This window comes from Gavialis gangeticus, unplaced genomic scaffold (genome assembly GCF_001723915.1).
Source record: "Gavialis gangeticus isolate Ggan-Ray unplaced genomic scaffold, GavGan_comp1, whole genome shotgun sequence".
NCBI lineage: Eukaryota > Metazoa > Chordata > Crocodylia > Gavialidae > Gavialis > Gavialis gangeticus.
The window spans coordinates 91,512,638-91,522,666 of NW_017728992.1; the positions used below are offsets into that span (position 1 = coordinate 91,512,638).

Consider the following 10,029-nt stretch of genomic DNA (forward strand, 5'->3'; position numbering starts at 1 on the left):
TGTGAGATTCACATCACTGCTGGCCAGCTTGAGGAACTGACAAGGAATGGAGAATAGTTGATCTGTGTACCATGAGCTGTAACCTAACACTGCTATAGTTGAAAATGTTTCTTAATCTCTCTCATTCGTAGAAAAATACAGTAAAAGAAAAGATAGTGCATGGCTTTTTTCCCCTTTATTCACGTTATAACAACAGTCATATAGTACATTCTAATTAGGATTTTGTCACACACTTCTCTGGTGGCACAAAACAGAGAAAGACCTCTCTGCTTGTTTTGCTGTCTGTAATGGATGCAACACTTAGTTATTATTTCAGGCTTTATTTAAAGTGTTTTACAAAACACTAGACAATATAAAGGCTTGAGTTCTTCATAACCCAACATGGATGAGTAATTTTTATATCAATGCTTCCCTTATAAGTTCTTCAATGTATAAGTACTTCAACATTTGCTGTGGTCTGAAACATAGCCTCTCTCTATTCAAAACACCTTTGGGTTTGAAAAATAATATTATTTTTGGTAAGTTAAAATATTCCAGCTTTAACTTTTGTTCTTAAAGTGCATGCAGAGGTAAATATTCTGTGGGTAACATCTTGCACATCCACTGCTAGTTTAAATATGAAGAAGGAACTTAGAACTTTTAATAAAACTAGATGGTCCTTTTTCCAGTTTCAAAAAGCATGCTAAACATTACTTAAAGAGAAACAACCTTATGCAAAGTAGTATTGCAGAATAAATTTAAATTACAGAAAAACAGACAAGCAATAGACAGTAGAAAGTACATTACCTGTCAACAAAACCAAAACACACAAGAATGTCCCCTCAATTACTCCAAATACCCATGGGTATTTTGTACACTTTCCTGTCTATGTTTTTTAAACCTATTATTTAATTTGTAGAGATATTTTTCTTCAGATCTTTCTAAAAGCCACTCCACCAGCAAATACTATATTTATGAGATAAGAGGAGATTGGCTGAATTAATACAGTTCAGCTAACACAGATGTGAAGAAGTTTACTATGTGGGAAAACCCTTTTGGTTCTACCTACTAGCATAACTTAGGAGGGGGAAGGTGAAAAATGAGGAGAAACAAATACTTTGAAAAAGCATTTTTGGGGGGAGCTGTATTAGCTAGGGGCCCAGCCCTTGCACCATAAACTTTTATGGAAGAGAAGAAAATTTGGCCCATATATTTTTCAGACATTTTGCAACTTAAGCATACTAGAACATTTTAAAACAAGCTTTAGATAGCAAGTCCTGAAAATTACTTACATTACTGATTTGAAATATACTTTACAGTTGAGAGCTTAAGAACCTTCTGTAAAGATGATTTTATCAACAACAGGTTGAACTATAACTAGGCAGGCAACAAGCTTGGGTAGGGGGGAGGGGAGCAGCAGCAGCAATCATTTAAAGAACAGAAATTCCTCTAAATGATTCAGAACAAACTGTACATACGCCCTGGCGGCATGGTCATCCTAAAAATCAACCAGGACACTTTGATCCCTAGAATTATCTTATTCATCCTCAATAACCATCAAAACCTCCTCTGTAATGGCAGCACCTTCCAGCTTTGGGCTGTCTACATATTTCATAAGGACATAGATGGTTCTCACACTGAAGTCACTAGTGAAAATGATAAGCAGGACAGGTCCCAAGATCACTCCCCGAGGAACAATACAAGTAATCTCTCTCCAAATTTACAACACTCCCGCTTCAGCATAATCCATTGCAGCTTCTTTCAGAGACTACCTCATATTATTAAATCTGTCTTCTCCAATGCAGCTAATAAATTTCCATTAGGCATAGTTCAAATGCTATGCTTAAGTATAGATAACTAGTCTTACTAGATTGCTCATCTAAAGTTTGTAACCCTATTATAGATATTAAATTGGTCTGACACAAACTTTGTTGGATAAAAGCACATTGTGTTTATCTGATTTTCTAATTATCATTATACTCTTCATTATTCTTTCCTTTAAAATATATTCTAAGATCTTGCATAATGCTGAAGTCAAATTAACAGGCCTGTAATTCATGGGGCCCCTCATTATCCTGGTTTAAATAAAGGCATGACATTTACTGCCCTCCAATCAAAAGAAGTATTTTCAGTCAAGCTGCCATTCTGAGAAGTGTGCTATAAGAATTGCTATTTTCACATGGCAGTTCTTTCAATATTCTGGTAATAATCAGGTCTTCCCACTTTTGTCACAGTAAGCAAGCAATATAAATTTTACTTCCATTTAAATGTGAACATTTCCATGACCATTCCTTTTTGTTTAGAGGCAAAGAATTCATTTAGTACTTAAGCCATAGCTGCATTATCTTCAAATTTTACTCCATCGTCATTTTAAGAAGAATGGGGCTGCTATACTTCTTTATTTTACATAGCTACCCAACTTTTTGCTGCCTTAATTTTTTTTCAAGGTTCAACCCTACTGAGTGAGTGAGTGGCCATTCTCACTTTATTTTAGTGTATAACCACCTCTGAAAGATCTCTCCTTAATCAATTTACTTGCTTTTAAAAGATATTTTGTTCTCTAACTGAAAACAACCTTCAATCTTTGTTCAGAAGGGCATGGTATAAATCTAATAAACAAACAAATAATCCTCTCTCCCATTCTTTGTAGATACTGATGTTAACATCCCATTTAAGGTGCTTACTCATTCAACCATATCTATACCCCTTTACTACCAACTTTTTCCTCATTTGGAATGCAAGCACCAGACATCTACACATCAGACTTAAAATAATGCTTCTTCATTTAAAACCTTGAGCTCCTGCATCCTGTTGATCTTCACGACTGTCCAGTTTGCCTTTCTAATTTTCAATACCCTAGTTGTAGACCTATTCTAATTAGTCCTGCAAGTTAGGTTGAATATAACTCTCTCTTCCTTAAGCACTGGTTTTCATTGGTCACTTGAAACCAATAATTGTATCTTATTAAAAAAAGTTGTACTCCACTGTTATATATAATTATATATCTTATACAACACAGCTTCCATTATATCACATTATGCAAGTTAAAGCCTCTCATAACCATATTACTATCTTCTCTACTATATTCATATCCAAGTCTAGAACCTGGGACGCTACAACAAATATACAACACAATCTCATTCTTTTATTTGTTGGTTTATGAGCGCAAGGAAATGAGGAGCAAATTTGAAAACAACCTTGAAATTAAGCATGGCTGTAGCAATTTGCATATAGTACCCATGCATTAGTTCATCCAGAATTGATGCATGTTACCTTTTTTGAAACTGCTGCAAGTTTTGGCATAGGTACTCCAAAACCACACTTTTGAGCAGCACTTTGGCACCTACCTGTATATAATATAAAACATTCATGATATTAGTCCAAAGCCAAAAGGCTCATGATTTACCACATAAATCATGGTAACAGAATCAGAGAGTTTCAAGCCCCACAGCTCAGCACTGGTCAGTATGTGTGTGTACTCTGGATACTCCCCACAAAGGATCCATGTTCTAAATTAGCCCCACTCATGACTGGAACCAGGTGTTCTTGTCACAAGTCCTGGGATGCTCCAAAAATGTATATGCAGATGAGGCACAGGGTAAGCTAGTCTGACTTCACCTCATGGAAGGTGGGACCACACTAATCATATGTGCCAAACTGAGATAGGGGGTGACAGAGGGATTCTGGGTGAGCTGTATGAAATACAGTGGCTCATCATGACTTGAAAAAGACAGAAATGAGAGGGACCACACCTAATGGGCACTGCCATATGTCTTCTTCAGATGGGCTATGTTAATCTACTCTTGTGGTAGGTTTCAATCAGCAACTTTACCCAGTGTGGGCCATGCACTTTACAGTCATGCTCAGTGTTAGCTGCATTTAATCAACTTCATACTTGGTTTCCCCTGCTGAACACATGCTGCTTTTGGCAGTAATTTAAAGATAGGCAATGTATTTACTTAGGTTTCCTTGTATGTGTTAATAAGATGAGAGGCTTTTTTTCTCATGCCAATCAAGGTAAAAATCTTATCTTGTATTCAAGTAAATATGGTACTTTATTCTTTTTATTCCTCTCTTTAGACTAGCTGCTCCTCTGTTCTTCCATGCAATCCTAATGTCTGATCTTGTACATTTCTCCCCATCATGCTCAAATAAAAGCAAACAATTAATAAAAAGCTTCCTTAGTAAGCTGAGTAGATCATGAAATGAAGTAAGAGAATACCATAACAGGTCTAGAGATGAAATTAAACCTCTGGCTTTGCTGGGACTAATATGTGCCATATACCAGTGAAGTGAAGCAGAACCAAAAAGCTAATAGATTATAAAGATTGTTTCAATGCAAGTACTATGTCAACAGCAGTCTTATTAAAAAAAGAGGTCATTTCATTGATCATTTTACTGCAACAGTTTCTGAAGAAGTGCGAAGTTCCAAAAAACTGTTTTGGTGACATAGATATAAAAAAACTCTAGAACTAGGTAAAGGTGGTTTGATTGATTTAATTAGTTATAATTTAGACACCAATGCAATGCTAAAGGCAGCACGTCAGCCAATGAATGAAAAAAAATTGGCAGCTTCTTTTCTGTGCATAGTCACATAAAGGCCATAAACATGCAATGTTGTATCACCACCCACCAGCATCTACCACATTAACAGTAGAAGGCTCTGCTGTAGCTTCTAAAGTTACACGCAATTAAAAAATGAGTATTTTGAAATCCAGTGGAAGTTTCTGAATAATGCAATTCTAGTTTTAATTTCACAAACTCAGCCATCTTTTAAATTCAACAGTTAACTCTGATATTTATTACGGATGTTCTCAAAATAAAAAGGGGATGGAAGGAGGAACCACCCATTCTGCAGATGAGTCTGAAGAATGGGGTGGGAGGATGTGTTAGGCTGCTCCTCTGCCCAGCTCCTGGCCACGAAGGAACAGCAGCCACTCCTTGTTCCCTGTCTGAGGACTGGGCAGCGGGCTTTGCCTCACTGCTCCCCACACTTTCCCTAGAAACACCCACTTTTGGGAATGTGAGAAGAGTAGAGGAGAGGGGGTGGCTGCAGGCTGAATGCCTGTATTGTTCCCTCTCAAAAACATTTCTAGTGGTACAAGTTTTCCACTGCTAGAAATAAATGCCTGTTCATGGCCTATGTTACGTAGCATGTTACTGACAGCACCACAGGCAATGTGAAAGTGAGAAGCAATGTTGAAGACTCTTCATTTAATGTACTCATGTTTTCAAGGCTTAGTTAGGTAGGGTATGTCCCAAAGAAATCATAACTGTCCATGCACACCAATTTCCTCTTTTTAAATTCAGGCCTGGTTACCTCTATGAATATCTTCCCAGCATCTCTGAGAGAAGATTCTGAACTGAACCTGACTGATTATCAGCAGGAAAAAAACTGTACTGTTCAGAGTGCTCCTCCCAAGTTTCAAGAAGCTGCACCGTATCTCAGCAGGGCCTTTATCGCTGTAATAATTTATTGCAAGGTTATCAAAAGTAGATATGCCAATGTGACAGTTCTGTATTTAGCAATGACAATACTCAAACTCAACAGAATCAAAAGAGAGTAGGGCTGGAGGGGACCTCAGGATTTCCAAACCCTCAGATTTCCACCAGTTTTTATTACTTGATCTCAGGACTGCATCAGGTAACTGGAGGATATCTGGATGTGGATGATCTTTCATTTAAGTTGCACATAATGAAAAATCATACAGAATTTACATTTCATGTTGCTTTGCAAACTTTAAAAAGAAATCCAATGAAACAGGACCAGGGCAAATATTCTGGTCATGTGGTGCTTTTCAGTTTTTCATACATCTGTGTGTTGCACTAATTGGTGTAAAGGCAACTAAATAGGTAATATTAGTATGATACTGAAAGACATAGTTTTAAAGGGCACATTATACCAACACTAAACAAACTGCTCCAGTTCAGAAAATAATCTAGCATCTCAGAAAAAGTATGTGCAAGAATTTACAAAGAATACATTAGTTAAGTTCTAGATAGGGATAAATGAGGGAGTATGGTACATGTTATTGGAAAACTGTTTGAGAATGTCCTATTTACCAGACAGATTCAAGCCAGAGCCTGACACAGAATAAATTAAAATGTATTGGTCTAGCTTGGGCCAAAAAAAAATGAAGGGTTATCAGACAAGCCATGGCCTGAAAAACATAACCAGAAAGAGAACAGTTTCTCTAGATGAAGTACGGCAATCTGTTTAGTGTTACAAGAAGACTCTCATGTTAAATGTTTACTATTTAAGGTTTTCAGTAAAGGTGAACAATGATGGGCAGATAAAAGATGTAGTAAAGAATGGGGCAAGAGGAGTCATCATGTGACTTTAAAGTAGGTAGAATTTGCTAATGCCAAAGTTTGGGAAGGAAAGGGAAAGCAGAAACAAATAAAGCAGAATAGTCCAATAAAGATAGATTTGATCAGATTAATTTTAAAAATCTTCTCAACTACTCATGCAAAAGCAAAGAAGTACAAATCTTTCAGAGAATAAAATAATCAGGCCACAAGGAATGCAAATCAATTTTAAAACAACTTACAGTACATCAGTTACCCTAGAGTAACTGTCCTTTACTTTATTTATTTATTTATTTTAACACAAGAGTATATGGAAGGTAACTTACTCCACTTTCACTGAGGAGTAAACACCTCAAAGTGTTTAAGGTGCAAAGCATACCCATTTGCCATCATCACAAGAGTAGCTGATTTACTGTTAAGTCACACCACAGCATAGCTTGAACTGAGTAACTTGTTCATGTAAACACATCCTCTGGGATAGCCAATCCAGCCCTCCTCAGAGCTATCATCCCTAACAGGGAAATGTGCCATAGCTGCAGTAAGAACTGTTCTCCTATTCCTGAAATGCAGCAGGTGGCCAGAATGGGCTCAACCAAATAAACACAGGGACAAAGAGAACTCACATAAGAACAGCTTATTCACATAATCACATAAGAGTCATGATTGGGAAGAAGCTGAGAGGTTGGGATCCCTTACTGTCTCCTCACAGCTAGGGTTAAGCAGGTTAATTAAAAAAGATTGCAGGGTGTAACTCAAGTAACATATTTAAAATAAACAACAACACTCACATTTTCCTAAAGCAATCACCTTGGAAAGCTACAGGACATTATTCTTTGATGGCTATCTATGCTGGCCTAGACGTTACTAAAACTTCCCATCACTGTTACAAGTTCAACTTCAGTAATACAGTTCATAAAGGAATGGCTATCAGGAGTTAAATTATCAGTCTCTTTAATCTTACACAGACCTCTAGAAGACACAGCAGTTAATACACAATTTGTTACTAGCAAATGTCCACTTCTACCAGAAATCGTGTTAACAGGCACAAATAAACTGTTCAGTTGTTAAAAAACCAAACAAGAAACAAACAAAAAAACACAAAAAAGCCGCACCAGATACTCAATACTTTGAATACAAAATCTAACATTTACACACACACAAACACACACACACACTTTTCTCAACAGCATCTATCATGATTTCAAAGCATTTTGCTCAAGAATTAGGAGATCTAGCCCCAATACTGGCCAAATTCCAAGTTGGGTGTCTATGTTTTTCATTATATTAGAGGTACACCAATACAGTTTCATAGTTTGTAGGGTCGGAAGGAACCTGAGCAGGTCATTGAGCCCGACCCCCTGCCATGGCAGGAAAGAGGACTGGGGTCAAACAACCCTAGCAAGGATACATCGGACCAATATAAAGAAAATTGTCTATACTGGATATCGGCCTGATAGGACTGATAATTTGGCTGATAAATGCCCGTGCTGTGTCCAGCTGAAGCGCAGAATGGAGCAGAGCTGGTAGTGTGGAGAGCTGCTTCCAGCTGGTAAGTCAGAAGGGGAGAGGGAAGGAAGGGGTGTGTGGGAGGGCAGATTAATGCCCCTCACAGTGAGGGAGGGGACAGGGGCAGGTGCTGCCCAGCAGAGGAGGGTGGGGTGCGGGACTGAGGCATGGCTCGTGGGGTGGGGGGAGGTATGCCCCTGGATCTAAGCTGCGTGGGGCAGACAGCAGCTGTGGCGTCGAGTACAGGGTAGGCTTTTCTTGCCAGGGTGGTGCTCGGAGTGGGCTCTGGCAGTGCTGGGAGGAGGCTGCAGTCACCCCAAATTTCACCGCAGCTCTGTTCCCAGCTCTACCACCACCTGGGGCAGCTCTGGCTCAATGTCCCACCTCCACCCAAACAATGGGAAAAGCTGTGGCTGCGCCAGGCTGGGAACAGAGCTATGGCAATATCTGGGGTGACTGCAGCCTCCTCCCAACACTACTGGAATCAGCTCTAAGCCTAGCGAGAAGAGCCCCATGCAATGCCGGCTCTACCCCACAGCTGCAGCCCGCCCCGCACCATGCAGATGGAGAGGCACCTTCCCCACCCAAGCCCTCGCCTTCCCAGGGTGCAAGCAGCAGTGGAAGCTGCCCCCACCTCATGAGCCACACCTCTGTCCCCCAACCGGGCAGTCCCTGCCCTCTCCCTCACTGCACAGGGTGTTGATCTGCCCCCCGCATGCCCCTTGCCTTCTCCCTCCCCTTCTACCACACCATACTTACCACCTGGAGGCAGCTGTATCAGATATGGGATCGGTATCAGCTGATATGCCTCCTTAAATATCTGCTATCAGTCCCCAATGTCTCTTTTGGTGCATCCCTAAATTATATATTAATTTCTTGTCCTAGGTTGTGAAAAGTTGCAATGTGCTGTTAAACAGCCACCATGTTCCACCTGAGGGAAACTATTATATTTTGACTGCAAGTGAAAAAATTCTACGAGATATTTTATGAATGTTTCAGAACATTTTGCAATGGAAGGCCTGATACAAAGACAATCTCATTACTGTAATGAAAGTTATTGTGAACCACTGGTAACAACCCAAATTCAATCTCTATACCCATGCCTTCCATTCACCCATTCACAGGTCCTAAAAACTTCAGGTTTCTGTGGGATGTACCATACACTCTGCTTTTGTTAATTGAGTGTCTAAACTTTCAAACAGTAGAGATAAAATGTACATCTATGAAGTGTCAGAACAAGCAGATGATAGTCAATATCTCAGCTGTTCACAAGCTGGACTGATTATGACAGCTGCATTCTACTCTGCAGATCTAGGTCCTTGATAGGCGCTATTAGAGGGGTATAAACTTGGGTTATTTTATTGACGTGTTGTCAGATATGTAACAAATATGGGCTACAAGTTTTTTACGCTGTCCCATATTACCAACTTAACAAGATAAGAAATATTTTCAAAGAAAACAAGTTGTTTTGTGTACTTGCTTAGCGGCCATAAAGTTTAATTCCCAAGTTACACTGTCAAACATTGCTATATCAGTAGACAAGGGCCAGTTTCACTGTGCTATTCAGTACTAGCACAAAAAGTAGAAAAAAAACAGTAGACAAAATCATATTTATAATAATTTTTCACCCTCTGGATAGACAGAAATAAGGTTAACCTAATAGAACTCATACACCACTTGGCTTCAAAACAAATGGTGACAACAGTTAGTGCTAATTAACCTCTCTGAGGTAAGCATGCCACTGGCTTTGCTTTGTGGGCAGATACTCAGCAAATGGGTACAGCATGTACCATGAGGGAAGTTAACTTTTTTTCTGCTAATACGTATTTGCCAGCATACAGAGTCACGTTGCTTCTTTAATGCATTATCTACATGCATTTGGTTATCAAACATCCTGCTTGACATATTAACAGTGGTAACAAAAAAAATACATTAAAGAAATGAAAAATGCCTCCAATAATCAAGCTTAACTGAGTAAATTTACCAGTATGTAAACATTGATGATTTTTTCGCTGAGAGAGGGCACTCATCCACTGCAAATCTTTTCTAAATATGCAGAATTGAATTTCTTTGCTCAGAGCTACAATCACATCAATTATTGGATAACCCAGGACCAAGAACCCTTTATACTTCCCTGTCATAAAACAACAGCCATCACAAAAACACCCCCCACCTTCTCAAGCTGAGAGTAGGAGAACCAGGAGAACTATGCCATACACACACCCCCCCTCCCCG

The 10,029-nt window shown here is 39.1% G+C and overlaps 1 protein-coding gene across 1 annotated transcript in view; it reads right to left on the bottom strand.

The window, feature by feature from the left end:
- Positions 1–10,029, bottom strand: part of RAB12 (RAB12, member RAS oncogene family) — a 41,821-nt gene that overhangs the window by 21,940 nt on the left and 9,852 nt on the right. The window lies entirely within an intron of this gene.